This window comes from Ranitomeya variabilis, chromosome 2, assembly GCF_051348905.1.
Source record: "Ranitomeya variabilis isolate aRanVar5 chromosome 2, aRanVar5.hap1, whole genome shotgun sequence".
In the NCBI taxonomy this organism is placed as follows: Eukaryota; Metazoa; Chordata; class Amphibia; order Anura; family Dendrobatidae; genus Ranitomeya; species Ranitomeya variabilis.
In genome coordinates, this window is record NC_135233.1 from 801,983,879 (window position 1) to 801,996,996 (window position 13,118).

At 42.5% G+C, this 13,118-nt stretch overlaps 1 protein-coding gene across 30 annotated transcripts in view; it reads right to left on the minus strand.

The window, feature by feature from the left end:
• Nucleotides 1–13,118, minus strand: part of RIMS1 (regulating synaptic membrane exocytosis 1) — a 535,376-nt gene that overhangs the window by 108,775 nt on the left and 413,483 nt on the right. Inside the window, exon 1 of one of the 30 annotated variants that reach the window (XM_077289932.1) lies at nt 12,564–12,691. The exons of the other annotated variants lie outside the window; for them this stretch is intronic. The gene's annotated coding sequence lies outside the window, so the exon portion shown is untranslated. Of the gene's footprint in view, nt 1–12,563; nt 12,692–13,118 lie in introns of those variants that run through there. 30 annotated transcript variants of the gene reach the window in all.

Sequence of the window (13,118 nt, forward strand, 5' to 3'; positions counted from 1 at the left end):
TTCCCAAGGGTAAGAGAAGAAATTGGACACCAAAAAATGTTGTGCAATTTGTCCTGAGTACGCTGATACCCCATATGTGGGTGTAAACCATTGTTTGGGCGCATGGCAGAGCTTGGAAGGGAAGGAGCGCCATTTGACTTTTCAATGCAAAATTGACTGGAATTGAGATGGGACGCCATGTTGCGTTTGGAGAGCCCCTGATGTGCCTAAACATTGAAACTCCCTACAAGTGACACCATTTTGGAAAGTAGACCCCCTAAGGAACTTATCTAGATGTGTGGTGAGCACTTTGACCCACCAAGTGCTTCACAGAAGTTTATAATGCAGAGCCGTAAAAATAAAAAATCATATTTTTTCACAAAAATGATCTTTTCGCCCCCAATTTTTTTATTTTCCCAAGGGTAAGAGAAGAAATTGGACCCCAAAAAATGTTGTGCAATTTGTCCTGAGTACGCTGATACCCCATATGTGGGTGTAAACCATTGTTTGGGCGCATGGCAGAGCTTGGAAGGGAAGGAGCGCCATTTGACTTTTCAATGCAAAATTGACTGGAATTGAGATGGGACGCCATGTTGCGTTTGGAGAGCCCCTGATGTGCCTAAACATTGAAACTCCCTACAAGTGACACCATTTTGGAAAGTAGACCCCCTAAGGAACTTATCTAGATGTGTGGTGAGCACTTTGACCCACCAAGTGCTTCACAGAAGTTTATAATGCAGAGCCGTAAAAATAAAAAATCATATTTTTTTCACAAAAATGATCTTTTTGCCCCCAATTTTTTATTTTCCCAAGGGTAAGAGAAGAAATTGGACCCCAAAAAATGTTGTGCAATTTGTCCTGAGTACGCTGATACCCCATATGTGGGTGTAAACCATTGTTTGGGCGCATGGCAGAGCTTGGAAGGGAAGGAGCGCCATTTGACTTTTCAATGCAAAATTGACTGGAATTGAGATGGGACGCCATGTTGCGTTTGGAGAGCCCCTGATGTGCCTAAACATTGAAACTCCCTACAAGTGACACCATTTTGGAAAGTAGACCCCCTAAGGAACTTATCTAGATGTGTTTTGAGAGCTTTGAACCCCCAAGTGTTTCACTACAGATTATAACGCAGAGCCGTGAAAATAATTTTTTTTTTTTTTCTCAAAAATGATTTTTTAGCCCCCAGCTTTGTATTTTTACAAGGGTAACAGAATAAATTGGACCCCAAAATTTGTTTTCCAATTTGTCCTGAGTACGCTGATACCCCATATGTGGGGGGGAACCACTGTTTGGGCGCATGACAGAGCTCGGAAGGGAAGGAGCGCCATTTGGAATGCAGACTTAAATGGATTGGTCAGCAGCCGTCACGTTGCATTTGCAGAGCCCCTGATGTACCCAAACAGTACAAACCCCCCACAAGTGACCCCATATTGGAAACTAGACCTCCCAAGGAACTTATCTAGATGTGTTTTGAGAACTTTGAACCCCCAAGTGTTTCACTAAAGTTTATAGCGCAAAGCCGTGAAAATAAAAATTCTTTTTTTTTTTTCACAAAAATGATTTTTTAGCCCCCAGTTTTGTATTTTCACAAGGGTAACAGGATAAATTAGACCCCAAAAGTTGTTGTCCAATTTGTCCTGAGTACGCTGATACCCCATATGTCGGGGGGAACCACTGTTTGGGCGCATGACAGAGCTCGGAAGGGAAGGAGCGCCATTTGGAATGCAGCCTTAAATGGATTGGTCTGCAGGCGTCATGTTGCATTTGCAGAGCCCCTGATGTACCCAAACAGTACAAACCCCCCACAAGTGACCCCATATTGGAAACTAGACCTCCCAAGGAACTTATCTAGATGTGTTGTGAGAACTTTGAACCCCCAAGTGTTTCACTACAGTTTATAATGCAGAGCCGTGAAAATAAAACATCTTTTTTTTCCCACAAAAATGATTTTTAGCCCCCCAAATTTTTATTTTCCTACGGATAACAAGAGAACTTGGACCCCAGAAGTTGTTGTTCAATTTGTCCCGAGTACGCTGATAACACATATGTTGGGGTAAACCCCTTTTTGGGCGCACGGGAGAGCTCGGAAGGGAAGGAGCACTGTTTTACTTTTTCAACGCAGAATTGGCTGGAATTGAGATTGGACGCCATGTCGCGCTTGGAGAGCCCCTGATGTGCCTGGACAGTGGAAACCCCCCAATTCTACCTGAAACCCTAACCCAAACACACCCCTAACCCTAATCCCAACGGTAACCCTAACCACACCCCTAGCCCTGACACACCCATAATTCTAATCCCAACCCTAATCCAAACGTAAATGTAATCCAAACCCTAACCCTAACTTTAGCCCCAACCCTAACTTTAGCCCCAACCCTAACTTTACCTCCAACCCTAGCCCTAACCCTAACCCTACCCCTAACCCTAACCCTAAACGTGACTGAAATACGTGGCACTGAAATACGTGGCACTGAAATACGTGGCACTGAAATACGTGGCACTGAAATACGTGGCACTGAAATACGTGATACGTGGCACTTAAATACGTGGCACTGAAACACGTGGCACTGAAACACGTGGCACTGAAACACGTGGCACTGAAATACGTGGCACTGAAATACGTGGCACTTAAATAAGTGGCACTGAAATATGTGATATGTGGCACTTAAATACGTGGCACTGAAATACGTGGCACTGAAATACGTGGCACTGAAATATGTGGCACTGAAATACGTGGCACTGAAATACGTGGCACTGAAATATGTGATACGTGGCACTTAAATACGTGGCACTGAAACACGTGGCACTGAAATACGTGATACGTGGCACTGAAATACATGGCACTGAAATACGTGGCACTGAAATACGTGGCACTGAAATACATGGCACTGAAATACGTGGCACTGAAATACGTGGCACTGAAATACGTGGCACTAAAATACGTGATACGTGGCACTGAAATACGTGGCACTGAAACACGTGGCACTGAAATACGTGGCACTAAAATACGTGCAACTGAAATACGTGGTACTAAAATATGTGGCACTGAAATACGTGATACGTGGCACTGAAATACATGGCACTGAAATACGTGGCACTGAAATACGTGGCACTGAAATACGTGGCACTGAAATACGTGGCACTAAAATACGTGATACGTGGCACTGAAATACGTGGCACTGAAATACGTGGCACTGAAATACGTGGCACTAAAATACGTGATACGTGGCACTGAAATACGTGGCACTGAAACACGTGGCACTGAAATACGTGATACGTGGCACTGAAATACATGGCACTGAAATACGTGGCACTGAAATACGTGGCACTGAAATACGTGGCACTGAAATACGTGGCACTATGACTGTCAGAAAATGTTCATTAAACGGTTAGGGGTGAGGTTAGGGGTAGAGTTAGGGTTAGGGTTTGGATCCCTTTATCACCTTGATGGTGGTGGGTGGCTTTTCAGTGTGTTTTCTGTTTTTTTCGATAAAAATGCATGCGTTTTTAACGCAAACAAACGCATGTGCTTAAAAACGCAAGAAAATACTGCAGGTTGTATTTCTGAAAATGAACGCATGCAGAAAAAAACCGCATGCGTTTGAAAACGCGACCAAACGCGTACAAAAAAACCGCATGCGTTTTCAATGTTAAATATAGGGAAAAAACGCATGCGTTTTTTTGTGCAAAAAACGCTGCAGACAAAAACGGAAGTGTGAAACCAGCGACGCTTTTTATAGCAAAAAAGTTTTTGCGTCTCCACATTTTGAGACCTATAATTTTTCCACATTTGCTCCACAGAGTCATGTGAGGTCTTGTTTTTTGCGGGACGAGTTGACGTTTTTATTGGTAACATTTTCGGACACGTGACCGTTTTTGATCGCTTTTTATTCCGATTTTTGTGAGGCAGAATGACCAAAAACCTGCTATTCATGAATTTCTTTTGGGAGAGGCGTTTATACCGTTCCGGGTTTGGTAAAATTGATAAAGCAGTTTTATTTGTCGGGTCAGTACGATTACAGCGATATCTCATTTATATCATTTTTTTTATGTTTTGGCGCTTTTATACGATAAAAACTATTTTATAGAAAAAATAATTATTTTGGTATCGCTTTATTCTCAGGACTATAACTTTTTTATTTTTTTGCTGATGATGCTGTATCGCGGCTTGTTTTTTGCGGGACAAGATGACGTTTTCAGCGGTACCATGGATATTTATATCAGTCTTTTTGATCGCGTGTTATTCCACTTTTTGTTCGGCGGTATGGTAATAAAGCGTTGTTTTTTGCCTCGTTTTTTTTTTTTTTTTCTTACGGTGTTTACTGAAGGGGTTAACTAGTGTGGCAGTTTTATAGGTTGGGTCGTTACGGACGTGGCGATACTAAATATGTGTACTTTTATTGTTTTTTTTTTTTTTTATTTAGATAAAGAAATGTATTTATGGGAATAATATATTTTTTTTTTTTTCATTATTTTGGAATATTTTTTTTTATTTTTTTTTACACATTTGGAAATTTTTTTTTTTACTTTTTTACTTTGCCCCAGGGGGGGACAATACAGATCGGTGATCTGTCAGTTTGCATAGCACTCTGACAGATCACCGATCTGCGAGAAGTGCAGGCTGCTTCACAGTGCCTGCTCTGAGCAGGCGTCTGTGAAGCCACCTCCCTCCCTGCAGGACCCGGATCCGCGGCCATCTTGGATCCGGGTCTGGAGCAGGCAGGGAGGGAGGTAAGACCCTCGCAGCAACGCGATCACATCGCGTTGCTGCGGGGGGCTCAGGGAAGCCCGCAGGGAGCCCTCTCCCTGCGCGATGCTTCCCTGCATCGCCGGCACATCGCGATCATGTTTGATCGCGGTGTGCCGGGGGTTAATGTGCCGGGGGCGGTCCGTGACCGCTCCTGGCACATAGTGCCGGATGTCAGCTGCGATATGCAGCCGACACCCGGCCGCGATCGGCCGCGCTCCCCCCGTGAGCGCGGCCGATCGGCTATGACGTACTATCCCGTCGGCGGTCATACGGGCCCACCCCACCTCGACGGGATAGTACGTCAAATGTCGGGAAAGGGTTAAAGTGGCCACTTGCAAGTTGTTCTCCTGTTTGAATCTACTCCGAAAAGTGGCATCATGGGCTCCTCAAAACAACTGTCAAATGGTCTGAAAACAAAGATTATTCAACATAGTTGTCCAGGGGAAGGATACAAAAAGCTGTCTCAGAGGTTTAACCTGTCAATTTCCACTGTGAGGAACATAGTAAGGAAATGGAAGAACACAGGTACAGTTCTTGTTAAGGCCAGAAGTGGCAGGCCAAGAAAAACATCAGAAAGGCAGAGAAGAAGAATGGTAAGATCAGTAAAGGACAATCCTCAGACCATCTCCAGAGAGCTGCAGCATCAACTTGCTGCAGATGGTGTCACTGTGCATCGGTCAACTATACAACGCACTGTGTTTTTTTGCCGCCATGCATAACACCTTTTTGTATTACCAAACAACTCAATCTTGGTTTCATGAGTCCACAGGACCTTCTTCCAAAAAGAAATTGGCTTCTCCAAATGTGCTTTTGCCTACCTCAGCCGACTGTTTCTGGCGTGCTTGCAGAAATGGCTTCTTTCGCATCACTCTCCCATACAGCTTCTCCTTGTGCAAAGTGCGTTGTATAGTTGACCGATGCACAGTGACACCATCTGCAGGAAGTTGATGCTGCAGATCTCTGGAGGTGGCCTGAGGATTGTCCTTGACTGATCTCACCATTCTTCTTCTCTGCCTTTCTGATGTTTTTCTTGGCCTGCCACTTCTGGCCTTAACAAGAACTGTACCTGTGTTCTTCCATTTCCTTAATATGTTCCTCACAGTGGAAATTGACAGGTTAAACCTCTGAGACAGCTTTTTGTATCCTTCCCCTGTTCAACTATATTGAATAATCTTTGTTTTCAGATCATTTGACAGTTGTTTTGAGGAGCCCATGATGCCACTCTTCGGAGGAGATTCAAACAGGAGAACAACTTGCAAGTGGCCACTTTAAGTAGCTTTTCTCATGATTGCATACACCTAGCTATGAAGTTCAAAGCTCAATGAGGTTACAAAACAAAAAAAAGTGCTTTAGTAAGTCAGTAAAAAGTAGGTAGGAGTATTTAAAACAAGAAAATGATAAGGGTGCCCATACTTATGCACCTGTCAAATTTTGTTTGAATGCAGATTTCACATTTTCTGTTAGTACAATAAACCTCATTTCAAGGCAGAAACATTACTGTGTCCAACAGTTATTAGATATATGAAACTGAAATAGCTGTTGCAAAAAAAACAATTTTTATAAAACATTAAGCTTCAGATTAATCGGGGTGCCCAAACTTTTTCATATGACTGTACTTACCTATCTCCCCCGGTGCTCCTCGTGGCTCCCGATGGGCGCCGCCATCTTTTTCCGGGAAAAAAATGGCGGGCGCAAGCGCAGTGCGTCTGCCGCCCGGCACCCGGAAGATCTTTGGGGTCTCGGCTGCCGGGGGTAGCCGAGACCCCAAAGAACATGATTGGGGTCGGTTTTTACCGACCCCTGTTTTGCGATCGCCGGTAATTAACTGTTTACCGGCAACCGCAAAAAAAAAAAAAAAGCGATGTGTCATTCTCTGTCCTCTGATGTGATCGCACATCAGAGGACAGAGAAATAGGGGGATTCGGGGACCCTGTTATACTTACCGGTGTCCCTCGGTCCTCCTGTGTCCCCTCCTGGCCACCGGCTTCTTGCTCCGGTAAGAAAATGGCGGGCACCATGATCTGCCGGCCGGCAGAGGAAGATTCTTCCTCTTCTTTTATTTTGGTCACTGTGAGATCCTATCACAGTGATCAAAATAAAAAAAAATAGTAAATAACCTCCCCCTTTATCACCCCCTTAGTAAGGAAAAAATAATAAAATAAAAAAAATGTATGTATTTCTATTTTCCAATTAGGGTTAGGGGTAGGGTTAGGATATGTGCACACGTAGAATGGTTCTCTGTGGATTTTTCTGCAGCGGATTTGATAAATCCGCAGGGCCAAAACGCTGCGTTTTTCCTGTGGATTTATAGCGGATGTACCGCGGTTTTTGTACGGATTCCCCTGCGGTTTTCTATTATGGGGCAGGTGTAAAACCGCTGCGGAATCCGCAGAAAGAATTGACATGCTGCGGAATGTAAACCGCTGCGTTTCCGCGTGGTTTTTTCCGCAGCATGGGCACAGCGTTTTATGTTTCCCATAGGTTTACATTGTACTGTAAACTCATGGGAAACTGCTGCGGACCCGCAGCTGTGGAAATGCTGCGGATCCGCAGCAAAATCCGCAACGTGTGCACATAGCCTTAGGGTTAGGGCTTGAGTTAGGGTTAGAGCTAGGGTTAGGGCTAGGGTTGGGGCTAAAGTTAGGGTTGGGTCTAGGTTTAGGGCTAAAGTTAGGGTTTGGGCTAAAGTTAGGGTTAGGGCTAGGGTTGGGGCTAAAGTTAGGGTTAGAGTTGGGATTAGGGTTGGCATTAGGGTTACATTTGGGATTAGGGTTAAGGTTAGGGTTGGGATTAGGGTTAGGGGTGTATTGGGATTAGGGTTAGGTTTTGAGGTTAGGGTTGAGATTAGGATTAGGGGTGTGTTGGGTTTAGGGTTTTGATTAGGGTTATGGTTAGCTTTGGGATTAGGGTTAGGGGTGTTTTGGGGGTTAGGGTTGTGATTAGGATTATGGATCGGGTTGGGATTAGGGTTAGGGGTGTAATGGGGTTAGGGTTGGAGTTAGAATTGGGGGGTTTCCACTGTTTAGGTACATCAGGGGGTCTCTAAACGCCACAGCCAATTTTGCGCTCAAAAAGTCAAATGGTGCTCCCTCCCTTCTGAGCTCTGCCGTGCGCACAAACAGTGGTTTACCCCCACATATGGGGCATCAGCGTACTCGGGATAAATTGGACAATAACTTTTGTTATCCAATTTCTCCTGTTACCCTTGTGAAAATAAAAACTTGGGGGCTAAAAAATCTTTTTTGTGGAAAAAAAAATATTTTTTATTTTCACGACTCTGCATTATAAACTTTTGTGAAGCACTTGGGCATTCAAAGTTCTCACCACACATCTAGATAAGTTCCTTGGGGGGTCTAGTTTCCAAAATGGGGTCTCTTGTGGGGGGTTTCTACTGTTTAGGTACATCAGGGGCTCTGCAAACCCAACATAACGCCCGCAGACCATTCTATCAAAGTCTGCATTCCAAAACGGCACTCCTTCCCTTCCGAGCTTAGCCATGCGCCCAAACAGTGGTCCCCCCACACATGGGGTATCAGTGTACTCAGGACAAATTGGACAACATTTTTTGGGGTCCAATTTCTCTTGTTACCCTTGTAAAAATAAAAATTTGGGGGCTAAAAAAATCTTTTTTGTGGAAAATTTTTATTTTTTTATTTTCACGACTCTGCATTATAAACTTCTGTGAAGCACTTGGGCATTCAAAGTTCTCACAACACATCGAGATAAGTTCCTTGGGGGGTCTAGTTTCCGAAATGGGGTCACTTGTGGGGGGTTTCCACTGTTTAGGCACATCAGGGGCTCTCCAAACGCGACATGGCGTCCGATCTCAATTCCAGCCAATTCTACATTGCAAAAGTCAAACAGCACTCCTTCTCTTCCAAGCTCTGCGGTGCGCCCAAACAGTGGTTTACCCCCACATATGGGGTATCGGCGTATTCAGGAGAAATTGCATAACAAAATTTATGGTAAAATTTCTGTTTTTACACTTGTGTAAATAAAAAAAAATGGTTCTGAATTAAAATGTTTGCAAAAAAAAGTTAAATGTTCATTTTTTCCTTCCACATTGTTTCAGTTCCTGTGAAGCACGTAAAGGGTTAATAAACTTCTTGAATGTGGTTTTGAGCACCTTGAGGGGTGCAGTTTTTAGATTGGTGTCACACTTGGTTATTTTCTATCATATAGACCCCTCAAAATGACTTCAAATGTGATGTGGTCCCTAAAAAAAAATGGTGTTGTAAAAATGAGAAATTGCTGGTCAACCTTTAACCCTTATAACTCCCTAACAAAAAAAAAATTTGTTTCCAAAATTGTGCTGATGTAAAGTAGACATGTGGGAAATGTTATTTGTTAACTATTTTGTGTGACATATCTCTCTGATTTAAGGGCATGAAAATACAAATTTAGAAAATTGCAAAATTTTAAATTTTTTTGCCATATTTCCATATTTTTCATAAATAATCGCAAGTAATATCGAAGAAATGTTACCAGTAACATGAAGTACAATATGTCACGAAAAAACAATCTCAGAATCAGCGGGATCCGTTGAAGCATTCCAGAGTTATAACCTCATAAAGTGACAGTGGTCAGAATTGTAAAAATTGGCTCGGTCATTAAGTACCAAATTGGCTCTGTCACTAAGGGGTTAAAGAGAATGCTTTGATTGATCAAATAGTGGTCAGGGTTAATAATTACACAAAAGGTAACAGGAGCCAAAATACCAGGCTTCCCAACAGTATTATAGCCCCAAATAAATACTAGCATCTAACATATATAAAAAATGCCCCGAAATGCTTCCAGGATGTAAACATGGAAAGGCAAGTTCGTAAAAAAGACCTAAGTACAGTAGGCTTGTAATATATAAATAGTTACTCAGTAGTACCATAGCTCAATATCCCATATGTGAATGCAAAATTCAGAGGAAACATAGGTGAACATTACCTTTGAATGGTGTTGGCACCCCGATGTGCGTTTCGCGTATAGCTTTTTCACAGGGAAAGTGCGTCAGCTGAAATGTATTGCTGCACAAAGACCCACCATGTCCCTGCACCACAATACACACTGATATTCGGCAGGCAGTGCATGGCAGAGACTTCATACATTGCCCATATCAAGCAAGCCGAAGTAAGCTGCTGGCCACTGTGCATGCTACAGACAAGGACGACGCAAGACGTGGCAATGGAGGAAGGTGAGCAGAATGTTTTTTTATGTGTTAGAGAACAGCTTCAGAATGGGGACATACTGTATATACCAGGAAAGAACCCAGGATGGGGATCATATATACCATAATGGGGGACATATGTAACAGAAAGGGGCCCATGATAGTAGGCATTATAGTAGGAAGGGACCCAGGACAGGGAGTATATATGCCAGGAAGGGGCCCAGGATGGCGGACATATAAACCATGAAGGAGACCAGGATGGGGGACATTACGACATAAAGGAGGGGACAGGGCAACATGTATGTCCTTATTAGATTTAGGCTCATGGAGAGATTACACTCTGTGAGGACTGCATAATGGAGCAGTGTTCTTTTTATACATAGGACTGAGGAAAGAGCAACTTGAAAACGCTTTGCTATCTTCTTACAGCCTTCTCCTGCTTTGTGGGCCACCGCTAATTTCAATTTCAGAGTGCTAGACAGCTGCTTAGAACAGGGGTGGGGAACCTCAGGCGCGCGGGCCGTTTACGGCCCTCCATGACCTTTTATCCGGCCTTCGGGCAGATTCCTGGGCAGGCAGCTGTGTTTTGATGGCTGCTGGCCCATTCATTTCTTTGTGGCCTGTGAGTACGCACACGCAGAGTTCACTACTGAACGATGAGGCAAATGCAATGAGAGATTGTGTCCTGTCACCAGTGCCAGCATCAGGACGTACTTTGTGGGCGTTAGTGCGTGATTTGTATGGTCCCCGAATGGCCCTTGGAAAAAAAAAAAGATTCCCCACCCCTGGCTTAGAAGAACCCATGACTGCTGTTTTTGGCACAAGGTTAGAGGAGGCTGGGTTTTTATAAGGCTGGGAAATTTGCATCACCTGGCCTTTCCTAACGATGATAATGAAGAAGCCATAACCCTAACAGGCTAATTAAGGTCTGTAACATTGGTCTTTTGCATCAGCCCGGTTTCCTTTCTGAATTTTTTAAAATGTAAAATATGAATATATAGAGTATATATATAGGGTCACTGGCACAGAGTATGAAGGGAGATATGTGTCACTGTGCATATTAGCTTCAGTCATGTGAAACCAGAATTGCTTTTCTCCAGCACGCTATGTACTGAGAGGGTTATCTTATGGGCTGCTTTTAGTGGACCTTCATAGAGCGGGTGGGAGGTGGTCCACTGTATCTTCACTTGCAGAGTCCTGGCTGGACCTATGTGATGTCAAGGTCATGTGATCATCAAATGGGGTGTTAAATACCTGGACATGATAGTCAGTCTGGGTGGTGTGTTGGGAGAGGTGGAACTCCTACGTAGCTCCTGAAGGAGCTAAGGATGCTGTGCGTGTTGCCTGCAGTTAAGCCTGCAGGGCAAGGGCTCTGTTTAAACTTTACCTTTGGTTTTGATTCTCTGTTATGCCAGAAAGACTCTGCTTATTTTTTCCTGAACCCTGCTGAAGTTTATGCGGTCCATAATAAACTAGCAGATGAACCACTACCAGTACGGTCTGTGTGACTACCTGGTGTGAGTTAACCCCTCACAATATATATTTATTTTTTCCTAAAATATATCGAAAATATGTCATCTTTATCTTCGGGCCTTTTAGAGATAATTTAATTTTCAACTTGTTTAAATGTTCACAATAACAGGGGTGCCCAAACTTTCACATGCCACTGTACAGCTGAGCTTTGTGAACCTTATTCCAAGCTAGAAATTCTAGATCCGTAATATCATTTTTCATTCTTTGTTAAGTTGTACATATTTAGTCATTGACTAATAGTCTACCTGAACATGGTACTGTCAATATTATCTAGTACCATATTTAATTCAGTTCTTTTGTTAATGTGGTAGAAATAAATGCACGATAAACATAAAATTAAAAGAGCTTTGCAACAGTGGACAAGGGAGGTCACAGGTAAGGGAGGCAGGCAGTCTCTATGGAATCTATACAACTTTTTGGTTTACCCAACATTCACAATACAAAGAAGTTTTTAATGTGTATTAATTTAATAGTAATACCATTAAAAGATATCATTTTGTTCAACTTTCTACGACCTATATGCCCTATAGACGGCTTATGAGGGTCGATTCTTTTGACAGATTCCATTTAAATGATATAAACACAGATTATACAGAATCTTTTTTTACAAATCCATATATCATTCTGCTCAGCTCCCCCTGATCTACAACATGCTGCCTGCAGTTTGGACTGCATTTTCATGGTGACAGGATCCCATTAACTATTTCCTAAGGCTAACGGGAAAACGTCAGCTTTTGACCCGAACAAGCCAGTGTCTATACTGAGATACTTTTTCTACAGGTTTATGGATATTTCCCCTAAAAATCAACTTCACTTCCTCCCGATGAGTTTGGAAGATCACGGTGCACAAGTTATAATTAGGCAAAACGTCTTTTTTGAAGACTAAACAGATTTCTATTAAAAAGAATAAACCAGTTTTACTGGTATTTTTCTGATTAGAAATTTGCCAACCCTGACTAATGGACTACAGAGATGCAATGAAATAAGATACAACTTAATATAATTGTAACAGAAAAAGTAACGTGACCTAAACAAAGAATATTCTTGGCGACAACCCTTGATGTGAATTCTTAAGCCTTTGAGAAAGACATGTCAGATTGGATTAAACAGTGATAACATCATATCAATTGAAAGGCATTTTCTTACCTTTTCCTTATCCCTCTAGTCGTGACCAGCATTCTGCTGTGTAGCCAAATATCTCAGAGTTTTAAGGCAGATTAAAAGGAGGCCACTTAAAGCCTGTCCTCATCCGTAGCTGCTTTCTACTCGAATTTGCTTAGGGCAATGACATAGCAAGCTTTTAAGATGTTTGAATTGAAACTTATATAATCGCACGCTGGCTGAAACTCACTGACCTAATTCTGATAACAGTCTTAAATAAATATATATTTGCTTTTCATCTGGATGTGATTATACCATCCGCTGAGAATAGATTATTAAAATGGTTCCAACTTTTAACCCTGCTGTTCTGTTAGGTCAAAAATGACCGTTTTTGAAATTCTATAATGTTATAAAAATTCAGCGTGTGATTCTGAGACTTGAGGCTCCCTGACTTTTCGTCATTAGGGGGGTACTCTCTGTGGGAATTTTTTTTTTTTTTAATTTTTGTTTACTTTATTTGGTACAATTTTTTTTACACTTGTACTGTTCGGTCAAAAATGACCGATAGGCCTTTATTCAGCTCTCCAGACAATTTTTGAC